Here is a 6003-nt window from a genome sequence, read left to right as displayed (position 1 = left end):
AACCAGCAGTCTGAGAGCAAAGTGCTCTATTGGGATGATATGGTTTTATAAGGTTTTTAAGATAAGATGGGGCCTGATTATTCACGACTTTGTACGTGATGAGAAGAATTTTAGCCAATGAAGAGTATGGGCGAAATGTGCTCTGTGTTTCTAGACCTGGTCAGTGCTCTCACTGCAGCATTTTGGATCAACTGAAGGCTTTTCAAAGACTTTTTAGGACAACTTGATAATAATGGTGGTGCAGCCTAGTAATAAATGCATTAATTATTAATTATTTTTACAGAGTCAGTCTAAAACAGGATATTACAAATTTTAGAGATATTGTGCAGATGGAAGAAAGTCCTACATATTTGTTTAATATCTGTATACTGGAGGACATATCCTGGTCAAAAACAACTCCAAGCTTCCTCTCAGTGTTACTGGAGGCCAAGGTAATGCCATCCAGAGTAACAATCTGGTTAGGTACCATATTTCTAAACTTTTAGGGCCGAGTACAATAACCTTTGGATTTAGAAAGAGACAATTGGAGGTCATCCAGGTCTTTATGTCTTTAAGACATTCCTGCAGTTTAACTATTTGGTGTGTGTTAACTCACTTAAGCTAACTCAGAAAGAAAGAAAAAGAAAGAAAAAAAGTCTAGATAAATATCAATGGTACTGAAAATAGCTGTCCATAATGCTATATCTGTGAGATGGCTTGTGTGTTATAAGCCTTTATGAGTCATTTATGAGTCATTTTTTCTCTAATGGTAAAATTTTTATTTTTAGAGAAATTCATGAAGTCATTACTGTTCATGTGTGCTTGGTTAAACAGAGCTCGGACATTTTGTCAGCCTGGCCACAGTGCTGGAGAAAAAGTTAGGGTTGTTCTTGTTTTTTCAGTGATGAATAATAAGCTTTACAGTGGGCTTTAAAAAACAAAACAACGCAGTAAACTATCTTTCCAGGCTAAATGATGATCTTCTAAATTAGTGAGATGCCATTTCCTCTCTAGCTTACAAGTTATATCCTTTAGATCAGCGGTCCCCAACCTTTTTTGCACCATTGACCGGTTTAATGTGTTTTCACGGTGTCGGGAGTAAATACAACAAAATAAAATGACACGACCAAGACAAAAACTGTGGTATTTTGTAAATATAATAATAAACGCGAATTCACTGTGTAACTGTGTAACTTTATTAGCAGTGTCCTCCTGAAATGCACCAACAACAATGAGAGTAACATCCTCCCCTCTGCTGCTCAATGCTCTCTGGTCGCTATGGTAATGCACAAAAATTTATTTCAAAATAAGACACACAACTACAACCCAGGAAAAGACCCAGGGAAACCGAGTTAACGATAAAAACCACAGAAACCATAAATTTCACACCCGAGCCTCAACGCTCACGGCCCGGTACCAAATGACTCAGGACCGGTGGCCCAGGGTAGGTTCCTCCAGGAAATTCAGTTTCCAGTAGCAGAACACCGTCAGAAATTTGCAAAAAGAAATTAGAATATGAAAAAGGGGGGGAAAGAGAATATGAATATAAGCATAAGCATTAATGCATAAATATCGCATATATACACATATATAAATACAGAATATATAAATAGGGTGCACGTTTGAGAGTTATACCACGGAGTCGAGTACTTCTGATTTGACACTCTCTATTTTAGAGGAGCTAGCTAACACTGAAATGCTAAAAAGCATCCTCTCAGCTTTAGCTGATAAGTTAGCACTCCAAATATGGTAAATTCTGGCGTTAAAAAACACAGCTAGTATTGAATGTGGAGTCAAAAAGCAGTGAATAAGGACATGGTGGCTAACTTTCTGCTTGATGCTAAATGTCTGTTTTATGAGCATGCTGAATTGTTTTATCTAAAACAGAAGTGAAAGTGAAAAGCTAAATAATTGCAGTGGACACAGCTGTGATAACTTAAGTTCAACTGTACTGAAATCCACATCTTAGCATTTAGGTGCTAAGAACAAGAGCAGAGGAAAGCTAATTCTTCACAGGGTAATGCTGCCAAGATTTCAGCCAGGATCATGAAGATGATGATGTTAGAGCTAAACTAAATGAATCAAAATGCCCGGACATGACTCACTGTGGCCTCCGCTCTCTGTACCTGGGTTTTCCATATCAACTGCTGCAAGACATTCATGCACACACACACCTTCTGTGCGTCTTCATTTAGAGCAGGGGTCTCAAACCTAAATGAGATGTGGGCCACTGCTGGCAGTGTCATCTCATTAGATGGCCACTTTAGTGTTCAAATAGTACAAAACAAACAAGAAAACACCCTCCAATATTTCCGAAATTTGTTTTTTTATATTTCAAATATTGTATAACAAGACAAAACTGCAAATGTGAACCTATTTTTTGTTTACCCATCACTCCTTACTAACTGAAGCTTTTTACACACTGGTACTTTCTTTCTGGTCAGATGTGGCAGCACTTCTGCTTTAATTTTGTTCGTATTTAACAAAATAAAAATGCAGACATAAGTGTACAAATTAGTTTTCAACTGCTGCTGAAAATTGTTTTCTTTACAAATAACTCTCTTACTGCCAGTCCCTCAACACGTTTGTACTGTTTGCTCATATTATCTTCATATTAAATAATTTTTAGCCTTTCAAAGAACTTGTTTTAACATTGCACTCAACAACAAACAAATCCTCCCTGACAAACCGGTAACTTTAAGGGCCAAATTGCATTATATTTTTTTCACGTCAATATACCTGCTGTAGGGGGTGACATGGGCTGCAAGTGGCCACCGGGCTACAAGTTTGAAACCCCTGATTTAGGCCATACTGAGCGTTCACAAGAGCACATGTCATCTCAAATACAGACTTTATAACACAAATACTAAATGAAATGGTAAGGCATCCTAACAGACCCTGAATGCATTGCATACATATTGATATTGTTTTGTCCTCTTAGGTGTGACAAAAAGCCAAACAAACCTCGTCAAAGTTCAGATCAATGTCTTATTAAACTATGAGAAAGAATTAGCATTCATTGTGCCATGGTCGTAGAAAAAGTACATTTAAACTGAATCCTTTCAGTTTTCGAGTAACTTTGCCAGAATTAGCAAAACCAGAGACTCAAAACATTCTTTTCAAAAGTTTTTTTTTTTAACCATAAGGTGGCAGACTTTTACCAGAAAGTTTAAGTCTAGTCTAAGTCTAGTTTAAGTCTATGCAGTAGACCTGTGTGTGTGTGTGTGTGTGTGTGTGTGTGTGTGTGTGTGTGTGTGTGTGTGTGTGTGTGTGTGTGTGTGTGTAGTCTTGCTCTTTTCTGACCTCAGCTACCCCTTGTTTTCCTTGAGAAGCCAGCGTGCACGGGGCCTCACTCAGTAATAACCTGGTTAAGAGCTACTTGGTCAGTTAGTGTGTGAAGCAGCCCTGAGAGTTTAGAGCTGTTGTGATGTAATTTGTTTGAGCCTAATGTTGTTTTAGTGCTGCTAGCGGGGAGCTTGGGTTTGTTTCTTTTTTGTTTAACCATTTCTTTTTTCTTTTAGGATATTTAGGTTTGTTTTTAGCTGATACAGTGACACAGCTTCATGTTGGGTTTGTTGTCTGATGGTGTGCTATATTCTTTATATATCATTTTTGTCTGACCTGTCAGGGACTACAGATGAAAAATAGCCTTCTGGATAAATCTGGCATATTTACATTGGTATATGTTCATCAATATGCACTGTCCTTTTTAAATAAAAATATAAATAAATAATGAAAGCTTACTCTTTATGTACACCACTCAGTTTGACTTCTGTCTTTCCTGGCTCTTACTTCTCATTTCATCTTCTAGCCTTTTTTTGGGGACGTAACAATTGGTTAAGACATTTGCCCTTCATGAAAAAGATCCCTAGTTCGAGACGTTTATATCTCAGGGGGCATAAGCTAATATTTGCCTCATATTGGTCTCAAGCCTGGGTAAATGAGAGCATCGGGATCAACATCATACTTAAGATTAGGCTTAAAACTTTCCTTTTTGCTAAAGCATATAGTTAGGGCTGGACCAGGTGACCCTGAATCCTCCCTTAGTTATGCTGCAATAGATGTAGGCTGCCGGGGATTCCCATGATGCATTGAGTTTTTCCTTTTTCAGTCACCTTTCTCGCTCACTATGTATTAACAGACCTCTCTGTGTTGAATCATATCTGTTATTAACCTCTGTCTCTCTTCCACAGCATGTCTTTTATCCTGTCTTCCTTCTCTCACCCCAACCGGTCGCAGCAGATGGCCGCCCCTCCCTGAGCCTGGTTCTGCCGGAGGTTTCTTCCTGTTAAAAGGGAGTTTTTCCTTCCCACTGTCGCCAAAGTGCTTGCTCATAGGGGGTCATATGATTGTTGGGTTTTTCTCTGTATCTATGAAGCGCCTTGAGGCGACTTTTGTTGTGATTTGGCGCTATATAAATAAAATTGAATTGAATTGAATTGAATAAAGTCAGTGGTAAATCAAATATGCGGATGTTCTGTGAGGGGAATAAGGAGCATCCAAATACCTTTTATTTTTATTTTGAAAAATGACTTTGAAACAAATATCTGGTTGTTTGCTTTTGTGTTTTAATCTGTGCTTTCATAGGTACCAAAGTAAATTGGTGAATAACATGAATCACATTATATGCTTAACATTATCTTGAATAACGTTGGTATCAGTCCACTCCATTTCAAGTCAGAAGCTGATATTCTTGAGTTCCCAGTCAGAATTTTCAAATGGACCTTTAAGTCATATTTCCAACTCGGAAAGTTGGAACTTTCCCAATAACTCTGTGTTCACAATAAATACACATACACTGTTTACTGCACATAAACAGCAGTAAAACTGTCAACCTTGTAATCTGTACTGCAACTGCTGTTTATAATAAGCTGGGCCAGTTCCCAACAACTGTCGCCTCAAGGCACAACCAGCCGAAGTCCCCTTTCTGTCAGCCTAAAGGAGTTTAACTACATATTTAAAACCTGAGATATCTTAATACAATAAAAATAAATCTAATCTCAATTTTTCTACATGATAAAGAAATGCTGCTGAAGAAATTTAAAAAGTAAATAATCTGTCAGTGCGACTTTTTCTTCTTAAATTGGAAGAAATAAACGTGTGCAGTTACAGAAAAAGTTCTGGTAGCTCATAGCACAGACTGTCTTGTAATTATGACACAGAAAGTCACTGAATTGTTTTTCTTTTACTTAAGTACTCTGGTGTACGATGAGTATAGCAAAAGCTGTAATGTTTGACAGAAAATTCTGTCAAACATCCAGAACTGATGTCCTCCTTCACATTTTCCAAAGCCATGAAGCTGGGCCAGATTGGAGTCTTTGCTGGGCCGGTTCTGGCCCATGTGCCTTATTTTGATACCCCTGCCAAAAGCAAGGGCAACCCAGGTTCTACTTGCTGCATTGTTAGTGATGCCTGAACAGTGCTTCCTAATTCAAATTTTCTGAATTTGCTGCTGTGCTAGACTGAACACAGGTGTGTATCCCTCACAGCTCCAGATCCCGAGGCAGCGGAAAGACCTCTCTTGTTGAACTGTATACACTCACTCAGCTCCCATCCTGTGTTTCAGACTGGTACTAGATAAGATTAAAGCTGGCCCTGTTTCAACTTGGTAGAAATGCACAGACCTCTTGGCTATGATCATATACTGGTTCTCTGTTTTTCAGGTCTAGGTCATTTTCGAAGGTTTAAAATCTTTTAATGCTTTTTCCTTTGATATTTCAGATATTTTAACATTGAAGTCTGAGTGAAATGTTTTGTTTTGGAGCCAGATTTAAGTGGGCATGAGAGGAACTTGGTTTTGTTTGATATCAGAAAACGTGATGCTGTCTGTTCAAAACCTCTTTCCCGCTTCAGATGCAGGTTTATTTCACTATTTCACACAATTTCTGGGGAAACCACCAGAAGCACAAATACGCATTTACAGATGCTAACTACAACTAACTAACTGTAACTAACTGAGTACGATAAGTAAGCCAGCTTTGAAATACACATGAAGACTTGATGAATAACTATCTGGCTGATCAG

This window comes from Neolamprologus multifasciatus, chromosome 1 (genome assembly GCF_963576455.1).
Source record: "Neolamprologus multifasciatus chromosome 1, fNeoMul1.2, whole genome shotgun sequence".
In the NCBI taxonomy this organism is placed as follows: domain Eukaryota; kingdom Metazoa; phylum Chordata; class Actinopteri; order Cichliformes; family Cichlidae; genus Neolamprologus; species Neolamprologus multifasciatus.
The sequence above is the reverse complement of the archived record's forward strand: the minus strand, read 5'-3'. Positions refer to the sequence as shown.